Genomic DNA, 17672 nt, shown 5'->3' with positions numbered 1-17672 from the left:
AACCCATAATGACAAAGCGAAAACTGTTAATTTATAAAAAATAAAAAGTACCTTATTTACATAAATATTCAGACCCATTGCTATGAGACTTGAAATTGAACTCCGGTGCATCCTGTTTCCATTGACCATCCTTGATGTTTCTACAACTTGATTGGAGCCCACCTGTGGTAAATTTAATTGATTGGACATGATTTGGAAAGGCCCACACCTGTCTATATAAGAACCACCACTTGACAGTGCATGTCAGAGCAAAAACCAAGCCATGAGGGTGAAGGAATTGTCTGTAGAGCTCTGAGACAGGATTGTGTCGAGGCACAGATTGGGGGAAGGGTACCAGAAAATTTCAGCAGCATTGAAGGTCCCCAAGAACACAGTAGCCTCCATCGTTCTTAAATGGAAGTCGTTTGGAACCACCAACACACTTAGAGCAGGCCGCCCGGCCAAACTGAGCAATCGGGAGAAGGGCCTTGGTCAGGGAGGTGACCAAGAACCCGATGGTCACTCTGACAGAGTTCCTCTGTGGAGATGGGAGAACCTTCCAGAAGGAAAGCCATCTCTGCAGCACTCCAACAATCAGGCCTTAATGGCCGAGTAGCAAGACGGAAGCCACTCCTCAGTAAAAGGCACACGACCGCCTGCTTGGAGTTTTCCAAAAGTCACCTAAAGGACTCGGACCATGAGAAATTAGATTCTCTGGTCTGATGAAACCAAGATTGAATGCTTTGGCCTGGAGGAAACCTGGCACCATCCCTACGGTGAAATGTGGTGGCAGCATCATGCTGTGGGGATGTTTTTCAGTGGCAGGGACTGGGAGACTAGTCAGGATTGAGGGAAAGACGAACAGAGCAAAGTACAGAGAGATCCTTGACGAAAACCTGCTCCAGAGCTCTCAGGACCTCCGACTGGGGTGAAGTTTCACCTTACAACAATACAACGACCCTAAGCACACAGCCAAAACAACACAGGAGTAGCTTCGGGACAAGTCTCTGAATGTCCTTGAGTGGCCCAGCCAGAGCCTGGACTTGAACCCGATGGAACATCTCTGGAGAGACCTGAAAATAGCTGTGCAGTGACGCTCACCATCCAACCTGACAAAGCATGAGAGGATCTGCAGAGAAGAATGGGAGAAACTCCCGAAATACAGGTGTGCAAAGCTTGTAGCATCATACCCAAGAAGACTTGAGTCTGTAATTGCTGCCAAAGGTGCTTTTACTAAGTACTGAGTAAAGGGTTTGAATAATTATGTAAATATGATATTTCATAAATTTTCTTGCAAAAAAATACAAACTGTTTTTGCTTTGTCATTATGTGGTATTGTCTGTAGATTGATGAGGGGGGGAACAATTTGATCAATTTTAGTAAATAAGCCTTTAACTTAACAACGTGGAAAAAGTCAAGGGGTCTCAATACATTCCGAATGCACTGTATGTGTATAGTGACATCAACCCCTTCAAATGTCCCATTGAAATGGCCTGCAGCTAATCAGTTATTCTGTAACACAATCCACTAGAAGAACCACAGTCATCCAATGAATGTACATACCCTTCAATGAAGTACACTTCATTCATCAGACCATTTGATATACATGGATGTGCATAGTGAATGCAGGTGCCATCTAACTTATAGAAAGAGTGGATTATATGATAAATTTAAAACAATTAAATAAATCCTGCTTAGTCCACACTGAGCTTTAAATGTCATAAAATCTGCTCCCGTTGACAACTGTCATATGTTTGTCCCATCAGATGACCTTGTGGTATAACGACAGTGTAATAATGAAGTGAATTTATGCTGCCTGGAAAAAAGAAGTTAAACTATGCTCAATCACTGTATGGTTCAAATTCAAATGACTGTCCCGGAGGCTCAATTGCCAATGACCTGAAAGCATTTGGATGCTCAAGCATTGCCACATCCCTTCCTGTCATTCTATTTACCCCGATCAACACTGCTTTCTTCTGACCACAAGATGGCGACTGCTCACATGCTGAGATCTAATTTACCAGCTCTTCTGTCGAAGGCATATGATGTTCAAAACAAGTAGCCAGTTCATGATACTGCAGCCAAGGGACTGTCACGGGCTGAGGCAGAGAAGAGGAAATGAAGGCAGAGCACCTTAGCATTTTTATTTTATACAATATGTTTATTATACAATATATAATGTTCTCCATGTGTTTCATCCCCTGTCCATCCCCCTAAGTATTTAACTCCCAGGATCTGTTATATTGGTGGCTGTTCTGGGAGATGGATTAGGAGAGATCATACGTCACCGGTATAGGGTAGTAAATCAGGCCAATTTAACCTCTGACCTCAGGCTGAGAGGGGTCAATTTAAGCCAGCAGAGACTTTAAACATCAACACACTTATGATGGAGAGGCAAGCGTTTCTCTACTTAATCATGACAGTTTTTAGTAATGTTTCTGGTTTCCATGAAATCTGCATGTGTATTATATTGACAACGCAGCGTCATATCCTCTGTGCCTGTGTGTGCGTCCGTGCGGCGCGCTTCTGTTTGCGTGTGTGTTTGTGTGAGCGTGATTGTGTGCATGCGTGTATTGCTGAGCGATGTGAGAAATGGGGAGGACAATCTTATCTGTCCCCTGCTGTGGATAAAGAGACTGGCTCTGAGAGGGGTCAGGATGCCCTGGTGTCAGGTTGTGGCTGCTGACTCAGGTCATGACCCAGGAATACCTATTGGCTTTGTGCCAAGACCCTCCTCATCTGAAGACATGGCTTAAGAGCCCCAGGGCTGAAACATGAGCTGGGATGAGTTTCAAAAAACAACTCCTTAAAAGTCTGAGGCAGTGCTGCAAGGGTGCATATTAATTCATAAATGTTGGTATGATTAGATAGAGGTATAAACGTTTAACAAAAAAAAAATGTCCTTAATCTATTGTGATAATTTATCTCCTTGAAAGATGAGTTGGCTTTTACACATTTGCAAACAAGTGGTTGTGAAACACTCCCTCTCCCTCTCCGTTTATGACCTTACAGCCTTTTGTAATGGTCAAAAGTAATGATTTGGTCATCAGGTCAGCTGTAGGTACAGTTCCATCCACATGCTGCAGGATGGAAGGTTATAGACTTGACACCAACAGACATGCCATGATAATAACAATTCAGGTGCATTGCTGGGCAGCTTGAAAATCAGCTTTGATGGGAACATTCTCTTTTCTGCTACATAATAAATACCTACAGCTGTTTTTTATGTTAAAGTTTTTTATTTTTTATAATGTATATTTGGGAAGAAAGTTATCCTATTGATAGTATAATGCCAACTAACAGTCTTATTAGTTCGTAGATCATTCTTGGAATCTAAGTTGTATTTTTTTTCTAAACAGAAATATCAAAGAGAGTTAGTGGATAGTCTAGGTATAATATGCACAGATTTTTCGTTTTGTCTTTGAAGGAAGTTTGGGCGCACTACTGTTCTTTTGTTGAGTGTGTACAGTCCCTCCCACCCGTCTGGCTCAATGGCTTCAGAGTTTAGAATGACGCCACTCACGCCCCGCCCCGAAAACTCAATCTTTGCGTTCATTTCATTCCTGCTCCCATTCCGCGCATACTTCGCATCCCTGTAGATACGCGGCGAATTTTACGCACTAGCCGGCTGGTCTGGAGAAAAAAAAACCTTGTCAGTTCTGAAAAAAACATCTCAGTTCTTACAGCAAAATCGCAAAACAGCTCAAATTGTGACAATTAACCATAATAGAGGTGTTTAAGGTAAGTTTCCAACTACTTTGTATGATAACTTATTGTGATGCGTTAGTAGGCAACTGGGAAATCAGTGGTCAGATTTAATTGGAAATTATTTAAGGATGACTATAGTATATAAAAAAAATATGTAGCCTATCTAATAGAAGTAGGCCACTGGTGAAATAGATTGTAGAAACTGCAAGCTTGTTATATTGGCTGGCTGAACTAGCATACATCGGAGATCCGTCGCTTTCACTTTGTGCATAGACGTCGTCCGACATTGCATGAAAATTGACATTTAAAAATAAAAAGAATAAGCTGAAGACTCCTTTGTATATTGCGACGGCGCCACAGTACATCGTCGTATAATTACTGTAGAACACATATTGTTGCTTTTACATGATATAAGTTATTCAAACACTTTTGATTGTGTTTCCCCCCCAATAGGGAGGGAGTTGCCGTAAAGGATATTTTGCTTTCCTAGCGCAAAAAAGCATACAAGTCAAGAGGACTTGTTGCATTTCGGGTTTTCATTTGGCCCTTTGACATCTGTAAGTACACATTTTATTCGTACAATATAACATGTCGATGATGTAATATTGTATCCTAATCAGTAACTTATTGCCTGGGGGAATTATTGTTGTGTGATATCTTTCTGTTTACAGTAGTGTTTGGATGTGTAAACAGTTTTGCAATCATATTCACCACCGAATGATTTTTCCTTAGAAGTTATTTTGATATTTTGATATTAAAAAAAACATATTTTCATTATTTTAACTATCTGGTACATTATGTGTGAAGGAGAAGTCTATATTACAGAGGGCCTTTGCCTTCGTTAATGATTCATTCGACTAGGTACAAGTGTGTAATACAGCCTCTAACCCTCCTGTGATTTCATGAGTCCAAGAAGCAAATGAAAATCTTTTGTAATTTGGTTTATGAATGCTATGATAAGTACAGTGTTTCATTTAATTTAATCACCATTCTCTCATCAAAGAAAATATGCCTGCAATTATTCCATGAGCCCATGGATTAGATTGGAAGTTTGTTTTGATCATGCGTAATCCAATTTTAATAACCTGCCTATTTTGAAACAATAATGTGAAACATCTCATCTCAATTAGATACTTAACAGATCTCTTTAGTGAAATACTGACTTGAGTCAAATGTGTTCAAGTATTCAGCTTTACTTGTCTTGATTTTTTCACCCACATTATATGTTATGAAACTGTTTTTCAATCTGACCATTGGTATGTCACTAAAGTTAATGTCATTATCACTTTCCTCAAAGTGGACTTAGTTTTTAGATTGAAAATAAAGCTTGAAATAAATATTTTGTCTAGCCAAGAGGGACTTAAAACCGCTTCTGAAATCAGAGGGGTGGGGGGAGGTGCAAAACTCACCAGTTACTTCTGGGAGTGGAGGACTGTGGGTAACTTTGGAAGAGGGGAGGGATGGATGGAGGGAAATAGGGTATTTTATTATCTTTGCTGGGTTCAGGCTGTGAGTATATGGACAGTGGCGTAGCTCAGTTTCGCGTGCTCGGAAGGTCCGAGCAACAAAAATGTTTATTTTTTTGGTATTTTGTTTTGCTGCCATGTGGCAGAGAGACACATTTGCAGTTTAATAGCTAATCTCATGCTATTTTACAAATTTTTCCATGCGTCTGAGAGAAAATGTTCCAATTTTAAAGCTAATTTCCTGTAATTCTAAATATTTTTTTGGGGGCCCCAACCTCTGGTTGGACCCCAACCCCAAAGGCTTGTGGGCTCCCCTGCCTTGCGTGGGCTGCAGGGATTGTGTGCTACGCCAGTGCGTATGAAACTGTTGAATCACCATGGGCAAACAGTCCTACTCTTCAGTCCGTTGACATCTGGTTTAGTACTTCATGCACCTGTAGAGGGAAAAAAAATGCAAATCCAGACGTTTGGTTTTACCCCTCCCTGCTGTGGAAATGTGGACTAACGACCATTTGTTCGGTTGTGTTTGCCCCTCACTGTCTAGGCCAGCCTATTGTTATGCCTGCAACAGGCAGTAGAGGCACCATATGGCTCCTGTGTGCCTAGTCGGTGCTATCCGCTTAATTTAGCTTATCAATGGCATTACAATATGGTAGATTTTTGAGTCGCCAGCTATTTTCTCCTTGTTATTCTGTCTTTGTATAGGGAAAGGGGAATGCCTGACACACCGAAGCATCCACAACCTTAGAAAGTCACTTGGATAACCTGGCTCCCTAAATTACAGTAGCCTATCTGAATCTATGTTAAATACCTGGACTTTATCCCAAACAACAACATATTAAATTGACATGACTTTTAAGAACCATTGGTCTCGTCAACATGTTATAAAATCAACAGGTGATTTACCTTCTGAATGTGGGAATGATAGGCCTACACTGCTTTGTGTAACAAGAATCTCTCACGATTTCATCTGATTGCAAATCATCATCCCTCTACTATTCTAAAAGAGATTTTGTCTTAAATGGCCATTTTAAACATTAGAAGTGACCATCTTAACTAAAAGCCATGAAACTAAATAAGTTGTCAGTGGAAACGGTGTATCATTTGGTCCCTTTCTGTCATTCCCGTGTCTTATTCTCAGAGTAGTGAAAATTAATGCTGAGATAGATTGCCTGAGAGAAATATGTCTCATTTCTCTGGCCTGATAAGTTACCTTGTTGTCTGATACTCGCAGGACACAAAATGTGCGGCGGCAACAGAGAAAGGCTGTATTTTGGGAGGGATAGCCAATTCAACAGAAAGTAAATGGAGTGTAAAAGAGAAGAAAGAAAATTCATATGTAATGACATTTGGGAATGGGTTTGTTAGAGCAACAATGCGTGGTGCGGTGGGCTGGTGTGTCACAGCACTGGGGCAGAGGCACGGGGGGCAGGCTTTGTTTGGAGAGTAGGGGAACAATGGGCGTCCTCCAGGGGCATGGCTGCCTGGCTGCAGGAGGGCCGGCCGCTCTGCTGGCCTGTTCTCCGGGCCTCCCTCCGTGCCCTGAGGTAAACCCTGTGTCACAAAGGGAGCGTTTCAGCACGGTCTGCTGCGCCGCACTTTCAGCCGCGCACGGCCCCACAAAGCAGACGATGGGTGCCACCAAAACCGTACAGCTGGCACTCAGCCAGTGACGTCATGGCAGTGCTAGCTGCAGCCGCGGGGAATCTCTGCCTGCCAGCTTCTTCTGGCTGCACTTTGGCCCTGTCCACCAACCATGGGACCACTGTAACTCTAGGGTTAGGACACACAAGACCACAGGGTTAGGAATGTAAAGAGGGTGACAGACAAGGGTGCTTTCATTATCCCTTCGAAATTAGTACCAACAGCCCTCACAACAACAAATGTTGTCCAAATGTAACAAGTTGAGGCGTGCCATCTATTTAATCAATGGGATTAAATATATTGCCCCATAAAGCTTTCAAAAAAAATTATACCATATTATACCACTTAAATGACTTAAATATACAATAGCTGCATCAGCGATTAACAGCTTCGTAATTCAAACCACCTGACAGCTGAAATGCTATCTTCCTTTTTGTTTCAAGTCTCTCTTTTCCAAAATAAAAATCCTGATAGCTGTTTAGGCTACAGATGATGGGTTCTACGACCGATGTGTCACGACAGCAATATGCAACCCATCCGTCCTTACATGAGTCAGAACCTGAAGCTCAAACAAACCTCCTCAGAGTTCTTGGCCTTAGCTGAAACAGGAAATCCAGGCTCCAACTACTTCCTTTCCCTAGACTGACTACAATACAGTAGTAGTGGCAACATGTACTGATTATACCACAAGAAAAAAAAAATACCTTATAGCAGATAAATTGAGTACAATTGTTGGTTCCTACAATGTTATTTAGCATTTGGCACAATGCTACTACTTTACTTGGATTACTGTGGCCTACTACATCATTGGTTAAGTACTAACAGAAGGTAGCCTAGCGGTTATTAGCATTGGTCCAGTACCCGAAAGGTTGCTGGTTTGAATCCCTGAGCCGACTACGTGAAAAATCTGTCAGTGTGTCCTTGAGCAAGGCACTTAACCCTAATTGCTCCTGAAAGTCTGAATAAGAGCATCTGCTAAAATGGGAAATTTAACAGCTATGATACTTCAGTGAATATCTAGGCTCTTTTGACAAAAATATACTTTGCAAGGGGATTTAAATAAAAGATTCCCACCATCACACCCCATCCCCCCATTGCACTTTTGTCTGTAAATAAAAGGTGTCTAACTATTTCAATAGAAGAGAAGGAAAACACAATTTGGGCTAAATTGAGTTTGTACATTTCGTTAGGTGGAGCTGAAACGGTCTCTTTGTTGGGTCCTGAGCACCGTGACTGTTTTCTAACAGAGGTTGTATCAGTGTTTAGCCTAGGGACACACAGGGTTCACATCCCCCTTTGAAACCACATGCTCCTATCCTGCGGAGTGTCAAGGAAGGATTATACACTTACACGCAGAAAGCTGCTCTGGAGTTCACACTTCTTGGAGCATGTTGATATTACTCCAACCCAGGCCTGTCTTTCCTGGTAGAGCCTGTTGTTGAGGGGAGAGAGTGACGCCCCAGGAAGATGACAGATAACAGAGGGGTCTGACTCAGCAATATAGCCGCCTAAAAGGAAGAATAGGAGTTGCGCTTATAGGAAACACACCAGCAACACAATACCTGGAGGAAGTGGGCCTGCTCACAGATATATGGACAATACATGGGGGAAGCAAAGTCTTTTTGGCTGCTACTACCACGTGTTGCTTAAAGCTGAAAATTGCAGGAGATAGTTTGGAATCCCCGAGCTGACAAGGTAAAAATCTGTTGTTCTGCCCCTGAACAAGGCCGTTAACCCACTGTTCCCCGGTAGGCCGTCATTGTAAATAAGAATTTAAGAATTTGTTCTTAACTGACTTGCCTAGTTAAATAAAAATAAATAAATATAGTACTACAGTATTACTGTGGACCCCTTTCCATAGTTCACAGAGACGAGCCTCAATTGAACCAATTGAACCATTGGGAATCTGCACTGGCTGGCAGTCGGACAGCGAACAAAATAGGTGGGAGGGGATGATTTAGGTGGGAGGGGATGACACTGCTGGAGGGGAGACAGACAAACAACAAGCGCCCTCCTGTCTTCCCCATGTAGTGGGACTAGTGAAGTATCCCGGTACTGTAGCTGTCTATCGGGGCCTGAACGCTAACAGAGTTACGCTGCTGCCAGGTTAGCTTGGGTTTACTGATTACTCTTCCTCCTCCACATTGTCAACAGTTCAGAACTGTAGAAGGAGGCTAAAAGAACTAGATGACTAGTGTAGGTACGAGTGGGTCACCTAGTACTGTTGCTTATTACATCTGAATTCATATCTTATTTTCCCCCAACAAAATATTATGTTTTTTACATAATTCTTTCATGAACCATTCATCAATTAAGTTGTTGCCTGGAAACAGCTACATGTTATTGCTTTAATGCAGTCAAAATTGATTTCTAATTTGTGTGTTGGGTTTGTTTTTATAAAAGAGATGCAGCGCCCCAGTGTTTTGTATCATGATGTAGCAATAAGTAGACCATTCAAATTGCTGGCTTTCCCTACTACACGTTTAAAATACTATTGCATCACGAACAAAAATTATTACATTTTTGTGGCATCCGTTTCATCTATTAAAGTGAAATGGTTCAGCACTGTTTGTGATTGTTGGAAAATACAATATGTACATTTTTTAATCAATCTTTATATTGAACACAAAATGAACACAGGATTTCTATTTGATATTTCTGTTCCCAGTTTTCCAGCGTACAATGAATGTATCTGAAGTTGTCACTATTGTGCAGGCCACCTTGAACTGCATTGACTGAACTTGAACTGCATGACTCATCAGGGTAGAATTCAATTTAGCTCTATACAATGGTAGACATCAGACTCCAAAAAGAAGCTACATGCTGTGACTAATATTTGTGAAATTCACTTAAATGGATTCGTCTTCAGAGTGACTGTCAATAGGTCGTGCATCCTTGCCTTATACTACGGTGGATCCTATATCATGCAGGGTCATAGCTTGAGCCCTTTCTAAAACCCTGGGTCTATCTATCTTTATGTCGCTAATAAGAGCATTTCCATGGCGTTCAGTCAGGGCTTGTGGTATGTAGTAATCTGCTCAGACTTGACTGTTGCATTGACACTGGCATTTCCCCCTCTCACAGCCTGTGATAATTAGCTAGCGTGTTTTTGTATTCAATAGAAACCTCGGAGCACCACTCAGTGACTCTGTGAATAGCCTGGGTCTCAGCCTGTGTCCCTTATTAACAAGTGTGGCAACAGTCCTCTGACACATCAATGACCATGTTACTGCTGTCTTGTTACTGCTGTCTTACAGGACAGAGCCACCTGGTTAGGACTGGGGTTGGTTGGTGCTCTCTGTGGTGTTGAGGCAAAAGCCGAGAGCTGCACCTCTGAGGATGGTGTTGTCATTTGTCATGTCATTTGGAGCTGTGATTGGACTGGAGCCTCATCCAGCCGTGCCACTAAGGACCAGTCTCTTCTGGTAATGAGGATGTCTCTCTCTGTCTGGTGTTGGGAGAAGGAGTGCATGCTCATTATGGTTGAATATTTTCCCCGGTATTTTACAAATGTTCCATCCCGAGAATAAATCACTTTTCTCCCCGTTAACCCGGTATTTCCCGCCATAACCGGAAGTGTCGTTCAAAAGCATTATAAAGCATATAAATATCTGGATTTGATTGGAGCTTTGATCAGCATGAACATTCAAACCTGATGCTACCTGAGCTTGATGCACCATATACAGGGCCTTCGGAAAGTATTCAGACCCCTTGACTTTTTCCACATTTTGTTACGTTACAGGCCTTATTCTAAAATGGATTAATCTACACACAATACCCCATAATGACAAAGCGAAAAACGTTTTTTAAAACAAAAATACCTTATTTACGTAAGTACTCAGACTCTTTGCTATGAGACTCGAAATTGAGCTCAGGTGCATCCTGTTTCCATTGATCATCCTTGAGATGTTTCTATAACTTGATTGACGTCCACCTGTAGTAAATTCAATTGATTGGACATGATTTGGAAAGGCACACACCTGTCTATATAATGTCCCACAGTTGACAGTGCATGTCAGAGCAAAAACAAAGCCATGAGGTCAAAGGAATTGTAGATCTGGGGAAGGGTACCAAAAAATGTCTGCAGCAAATACACAATGGCCTCCATTATTATTATTAAAATTTTATTTAACTAGGCAAGTCTGTTTTCAATGACGGCCTACCAGAAGGCCAAAGGCCTCCTGCAGGGACAGGGGCTGGGATTAAAAATACAAAATAAAAAAAATGATATAGGACAAAACACACATCACAACAAGAGAGACACCACAACACTACATAAAGAGAGACCTAAGGCGACAACATAGAATGGCAGCAACACATGAAAACAACATGGTAGCAGCACAACATGGCAGCAGCACAACATGGTAGCAGCACAAAACATGGTACAAACATTATTGGGCACAGACAACAGCACAAAGGGCAAGAAGGTAGAGACAACAATACATCACGCGAAGCAGCCACAACTGTCAGTAAGAGTGTCAATGATTGAGTCTTTGAGATAAAACTGTCCAGTTTGAGTGTTTTTTGCAGCTCGTTCCAGTCGCTAGCCGCAGCGAACTGAAAAGAGGAGCAACCCAGGGATGTGTGTGCTTTCGGGACCTTTAACAGAATGTGACTGGCAGAATGGGTGTTGTATGTGGAGGATGAGGGCTTCTTAAATGGAAAAAGTTTGGAACCACCAGAACTCTCCATACAGCTGGCCGCCCGGCCAAACTGAGCAATCCGGGGAGAAGGGCCTTGGTCACATGCGCCGAATACAACAGGTGAAATGCTTACTTACGAGCCCCTACCCAACAATGCAGTTAAAATAATAAAAATAAGAAATAAAAAGTAACAAGTAATTAAAGAGCAGCAGTAAAATAATAGCGGGACTATATACAGGGGGGTACTGGTACAGAGTCAATGTGCGGGGGCACCGGTTAGTCGAGGTAATATAGGTAGAGTTATTCAGGGAGGTGACCAAGAACACGATGGTCACTCTGACAGAGCTCTAGAATTTCTCTGTGGAGATGGGAGAACCTTCCAGAAGGACAACCATCTCTGCAGCACACCACCAATCAGGCCTTTCTAGTAGAGTGGGCAGATGGAAGCCACTCCTCAGTTAAAGGCACATGACAGCCCGCTTGGAGCTTGCAAAAGGCACCTAAATACTCTCAGACCATGAGAAACAAGATTCTCTGGTCTGATGAAACCAAGATTGAACTCTTTGGCCTAATTGCCAAGTGTCACTTCTGGAGGAAACCTGGCACCATCCCTAAAGTGAAGCATTGTGGCGGCAGCATCATGCTGTGGGGATGTTTTTCAGCAGCAGGGACTGGGAGACTTGTCAGGATCGAGGGAAAGATGAATGGAGCAAAGTATAGAGAGATCCTTAATGAAAACCTGCTCCAGAGCGCTCAGGACCTCAGACTGGGGTGAAGGTTCACATTCCAACAGGACAATGACCTTAAGCACACAGCCAAGACAACACAGGAGTGGCTTCGGGACAAGTCTCTGAATGTCCTTGAGTGGCCCAGCCAGAGCCTGGACTTGAACCCGATCGAACATCTCTGGAGAAACCTGAAAATAGCTGTCAGCAACACTACCCATCCAACCTGACAGAGCTTGAGAGGATCTGCATAGAAGAATGGGAGACACTGCCCAAATACAGGTGTGCCAAGCTTGTAGCGTCATCCCCGAGAAGACTTGAGGCTGTAATCGCTGCCAAAGGTGCTTCAACAAAGCACTGAGTAAAGGGTCTGAATAATTATGTAAATGTGATATTTCATTTTTTAAATTTATTTTGTATTAGCAAAAATGTCTAAAAACCTGTTTTTGCTTATTCATTATGAGTTATTGTGTGTAGATTGATGAGGGGGGGAAAATTATTGTATCAATTTTAGAATAAGGCAGTTACGTAACAAAATGTGGAAAAAGTCAAGGGGTCTGAATACTTTCCCGAAGGCAGTGTATTAAAAATTCATTTTATGAGCCCTACATTAATGACATTTAATGAGCCCCAGTCCCGAAAGGCCCAAATGATTGTGCCGTTATCCATTACATATTGAATATAGGCACATTACGTCCGACAGAATAACATAATGTAGCTAGCTATGCTCTCTTGGGTAAATAAATGAAACTAGCTCCAGTAGGCTAATCTATATTACTGTATTGTATTGTATTATACTGTATTATATGGACTGGAATTACACACATCATTCAAACTATGATAAAACAGAAGAGAGCATCCAAATTTGGTGCAGCACAAGTAGGCTATAGGCTAGCAAATTTGATTTTAATTTTGAAATATAATAGGGCCAATTTGTATAATTAGTAGGCTGACGCATAGTTAAATGAAATAAGTTTCGTTGTCCTTATCTTCATCGTTCTAGTGACAACCTTGAATAATATAGGACTAGAATTAGATGCAGAAGGCTTTCATTTCTCTTCACGAAGATTGAATGGTTATGGGTCTGAATAAATAACTGCTATAGCCTACCGCGATCGCGCGTTCGCTCTTCTTTCAAACTACCCGTGATTTCTACTGGCTGCTGTATTTAACATTCAGCAACAAAGAGCTTGCGTGTCACGGCCGTTGCTGGAAGAAGACCAAGGTGTAGCGTGGTGAGCGTACATTTTCCTTTTTATTTCAAAATGTTGCCAACAAAACAACAAACGAAAAACAACCGTGAAGCTTACAGGGCATTAGTGCCACAAACAAAGTTAACTACCCACAACGAAAGGAGGGAAAAAGGGCTACCTAAGCATGGTTCCCAATCAGAGACAACGATAGACAGCTGTCCCTGATTGAGAACCATACCCGGCCAAAACATAGAAACACAAAATCATAGATAACAAAACATAGAATGCCCACCCCAAATCAGACCCTGACCAAACCAAATGGAGACATAAAAAGGCTCTCTGAGGTCAGGGCGTGACATTGCGTCCCTCTTCCAATAGTCTATTGGTATAAGAAATGCAAAAAAAATGATGTCCAGCAAGCTATTCTAGTCTATCTTTTCCTGCATGGGACTCCAAGAGCTAAGGAGTGTTTTTTTAAGGAGAGTCCAGCAGAACACAGGTGTTTGCATATTATGCAAGAGACAGAGGCTACAAGTTAGAAGCGTATTATACATAACCCATCATTAATTAGCTAAATGTAAGGCTAATACTGTATTTAATGTATTACCTGAAAGAGGTAGGCTAGGGCATCTAAATATAGGGCTAAATATCAATCTAGAACAGGATGATCTATTTTGGATACAATTTGAATGGAGTTGATGGAGAGAGAAAGACTGTGAGAGAGTGCTCGCACGTGCACTGATTCAAAGCAATTTGAGTGATAGGCTGTTTTAAAACTCTGCAGCTGCAATGAGAAGTTTTTGATTTACAATGAAAAAACAAGGTGACCCCCGAAAGCCAGATGTAGATGGGTAAATTAGACGCACATTCGGTCTTTATATTACTGTAGCATAGTCTACGCTGCAATGTAGGCCTACCTGTCACAAGAAAAAAAGCTACCATGATGAGATGATAGGTCTACACATGCATTGTGAACTGCGCTCCATACTGAGATGGGTTAACAGTTCATATACATTTTTATTACAACTTACCGGTTTCTTTTCGTTATTTATCCCGTGAAAAGGGAGTGATTTTCTCAGTAACCGGGTTCCTGCCATTCAACCCTAATGCTCAAATTTTTATTTGATTTTTTTTGTATAGGATTAGGTCCCAGAACTTGCTATGAATGTATGTAATGTACCTCTAATTACATAAAATCCACAGACTGCATAGCGAATTTAAATGTCGAGGCAGAAGTCAGCATTTCAGAAATATTCTAGATTTTTCATCCTCCCATTTTTACATTTTATGAAGGCGACAAAGGAGGTGCAAATGTTAATGCCATAGTAGGGCAGTAAATAGACCCGTTCAGGTGGAGGGACATTGAAATAATGTCATTATGCTGAGGCCTATCCTGAGAGATAAAGGAGCCATGTCTCACTTAGCCCAATGCTGAAATGACAAACGGAAAAAGATGGGCACACTCTTTCACTGATGCATCGTGCTATTGAAATGCAAAGAGATATCTGACAGAGACAGGCATGAAAGGAGGCGTTGTCAGCCTTTGAATTTGAATTTCCAGCCTTATAGACTCATAAACTAATAGCAGGGCTTAAGTAATTCATGCTATCAGTAGAAATGAACTGAACAGCAGGGGATAAAAGCCTTTTTTACTCAGCGATTTGCTTGTAAGATGTTGGAAAAGATCTAAGAACATCATTTGATGGTTGCCTCTTGTAGATAATTAATCCTTTTGTATTAAATCTGTACTTATTCATACAGGTCTCATTTCATAATTACAAAATGCATAATTGTATTATGAATGGCCTTGTTAGTGCAGTTGTCAGAAATCTGTTCAGGCTTTGTAACTGGCGTCTTTGTGTGCTTATATGGTTACCTCCGAGTCCAGCTTTTGTTTAATGGTCAGGTTAATAGAGAAAAATCCCATGATACATCTCTCTCTCTTTGTAGGTTTCAGGCATGGCCATATCCATTTAGTAGTGTTGTGTGAAGGTGTTTTCACATTGCCCCTGTGGGGAACAGATTTCCTAGACATGGCAGAAGATTGGATGCCAGGGAGGTTCTGGTAAAACACAGTGTTTTGTGTTTTGGCTGCATTTTAGACGGACACAGCTTCCAAGAGATAGAGAACATGCCCACGAGGCAGAGGGGCAGAGGACCATGCTGCTGCTTGTGTTCACTGTTACAGTGATAACATGGTCAACCCCCTACCAACACAACCCCCTGGTGATGGAAGCGCTCATATATACATATCATTACATTTCATTACGACACACTGTCTGCTCGGCCTCCCTATTTCCCTCCCTGCAGCGATGCACATTGCAAACACAGAGGTAGCCCCAAAAGAGCTGGAATTAGAGTAGGCAAGAGAGAGAGAGAGAGAGAGAGAGCGAGCGCGCGCGAGAGCAGAGAGAGAGAGAGAGAGAGAGAGAGAGAGCGAAGAGGAGAGAGAGAGAGCGCCGGAGAGACGTAGAAGAGAGAGAGGCGAGAAGAGAGAGAGGAGAGAGAGAAGAGAGAGGAGAGAGAGAGAGAGAGAGAGAAGAGAGAGAGGAGAGTAGAGAGAGAGAGAGAGAAGAGAGAGAGAGAGGAGAGAGAGAGAGAGAGAGAGAGGAGAGAGAGGAGAGAGAGAGAGAGAGAGAGATGGATGGATGCCTGGTATGAATGTATGCCCTGTTTCTGTGAATCGCATTCATGCCATGGCGTTTATTTGGAAGGCTTCCCTGCCTGGAGGATGAGTGCAGTGTAAGTGTCCACAGTATATTGTTGCATGACTAATCTCCTCTCCATCTGCCACTGGGGCCTCGGACAACGGCCCACTCCCAGCATCTAGCCCGCCATATTGCACCAATCACAACATTCTGGCTTCTTGCCCTCTCCTCCCTTCTCTCTACATTAGTACATATCAGTGGGCAGAGAGGCTGCTTGAGCTGAGACATTGCCCTGCATTGTACACAATGGCATACATCCGGAGACCATGTCCAAACATCAGATCCAAATGAGTAAATCCAGATGATCTTCTTATTGTTTTTTTTTTTTGTCTTGAAATAACTCAAGCATTTATACACTCGTCTACTATGTTATTGACAACACACAACAAAAAAGTACTTTAATAATAAATGTTATCAGGCTTATTATTAAACTCACCCTCTTGTTGCTCATAAAAGCATATTTGGATGTATGCTGAAAATCAGGTTACCAGTTTGATGAAATAGTGCCTAAGTATTGCTTCCAGATTCCTCTTTAATTTTGCAGCAGGTTTACATAATTGGGAAATGGGAAAAAAGGGGGGGGGGGGGGGTAAATGTATTTTGTCTGCAAAGCCTTTTGTGATGTGGTTTGTATCGGGGTGCTTTAATCTTTCCCAGCGGCCCACTCTAACAGGAATAAATCAAGGCTTCTGGATGCGATTAGGGCGAGGTGATACATTTTAAGCTCAACAGATGAGTTTAATTATGCAGTTTTCACTGCAGTGGCTACGCTGATAGGATTTCTGCTCTTTGCCAATTCCAACACCACAATGCTAATCTCGGAGGGATTTTCCTATTATCTCTACAGGGATCCAGAAAACATCCCCGTGTTACACATGTCCCACGCAATTCTCATTTTTCTCCTGAGTACCAAATGCATGTTGCTCATTATGTTTACACAAACGGATTGACACATATAGGCAGTCATCACTGTCTGTGCTAAAGTGTTATTTGTTGAACTTTGGTGGACACTCTCGTGGCTGTAATATGTAGGTTAATGGTTGCCAACATGTCAGTACGGTTCAGTAGTGCCACATTGCATTGGCTTGTGCCACGGGAAGAGCTTCATATTTCATCACGTTATGGTGCGGTGAGCCCCCTTTCTACTTCTAGAGAGATAGGTTCTGTGAACGCCACTTGTGGGAGTGTGGAGGAAAACCTCAGCCCACAGATATCCTGCTGGGCAGTGGCAATTATAAGTAGCTAGGCATTCTCCAAAAACACTTCTGAGTGTCACTGTTGTCTTCGCGGTGAATCCATCTGCTGACAGATTCTGGAACGCTAGAGTCCCTTTTAGATAAACATTATTTTTTTTGTTTGCCTTACTAAATCTGCCCCAATTATCTCTGCCATCTACGTCTCCAATCATGCTATTATGTCTCGAATCATGCTAACTAATGTCTCAATATCATGCTACTCTGTCTCAAATCATGCTACTTATGGTCTCGAATCATGCTACTATGTCTCAATCATGCTAGCTATGTCTCAATCATGCTACTATGTCTCGAAACATGTTCTATGTCTTGAAACATGCTACTATGTCTCAAATCATGCTACTAGTGTCTCG

General features: G+C 42.1%; 1 protein-coding gene across 2 annotated transcripts in view; it reads left to right on the top strand.

Moving 5' to 3' along the window:
- Window positions 1-3547: 3547 nt before the first annotated feature.
- LOC111952631 (transcriptional enhancer factor TEF-1) overlaps window positions 3548-17672 on the top strand; it is a 45680-nt gene continuing 31555 nt past the window's right edge. The window contains exons 1-2 of one of the 2 annotated variants that reach the window (XM_023971505.2): window positions 3548-3720; window positions 4141-4244. The gene's annotated coding sequence lies outside the window, so the exon portion shown is untranslated. The remainder of the gene's footprint in view (window positions 3721-4140; window positions 4245-17672) is intronic. The other variant, XM_070435285.1, reaches the window with a different exon arrangement.

This window comes from Salvelinus sp. IW2-2015, linkage group LG26 (assembly GCF_002910315.2).
Source record: "Salvelinus sp. IW2-2015 linkage group LG26, ASM291031v2, whole genome shotgun sequence".
Lineage (NCBI taxonomy): Eukaryota > Metazoa > Chordata > Actinopteri > Salmoniformes > Salmonidae > Salvelinus > Salvelinus sp. IW2-2015.
The sequence above is the reverse complement of the archived record's forward strand: the minus strand, read 5'-3'. Positions and strand labels throughout refer to the sequence as shown.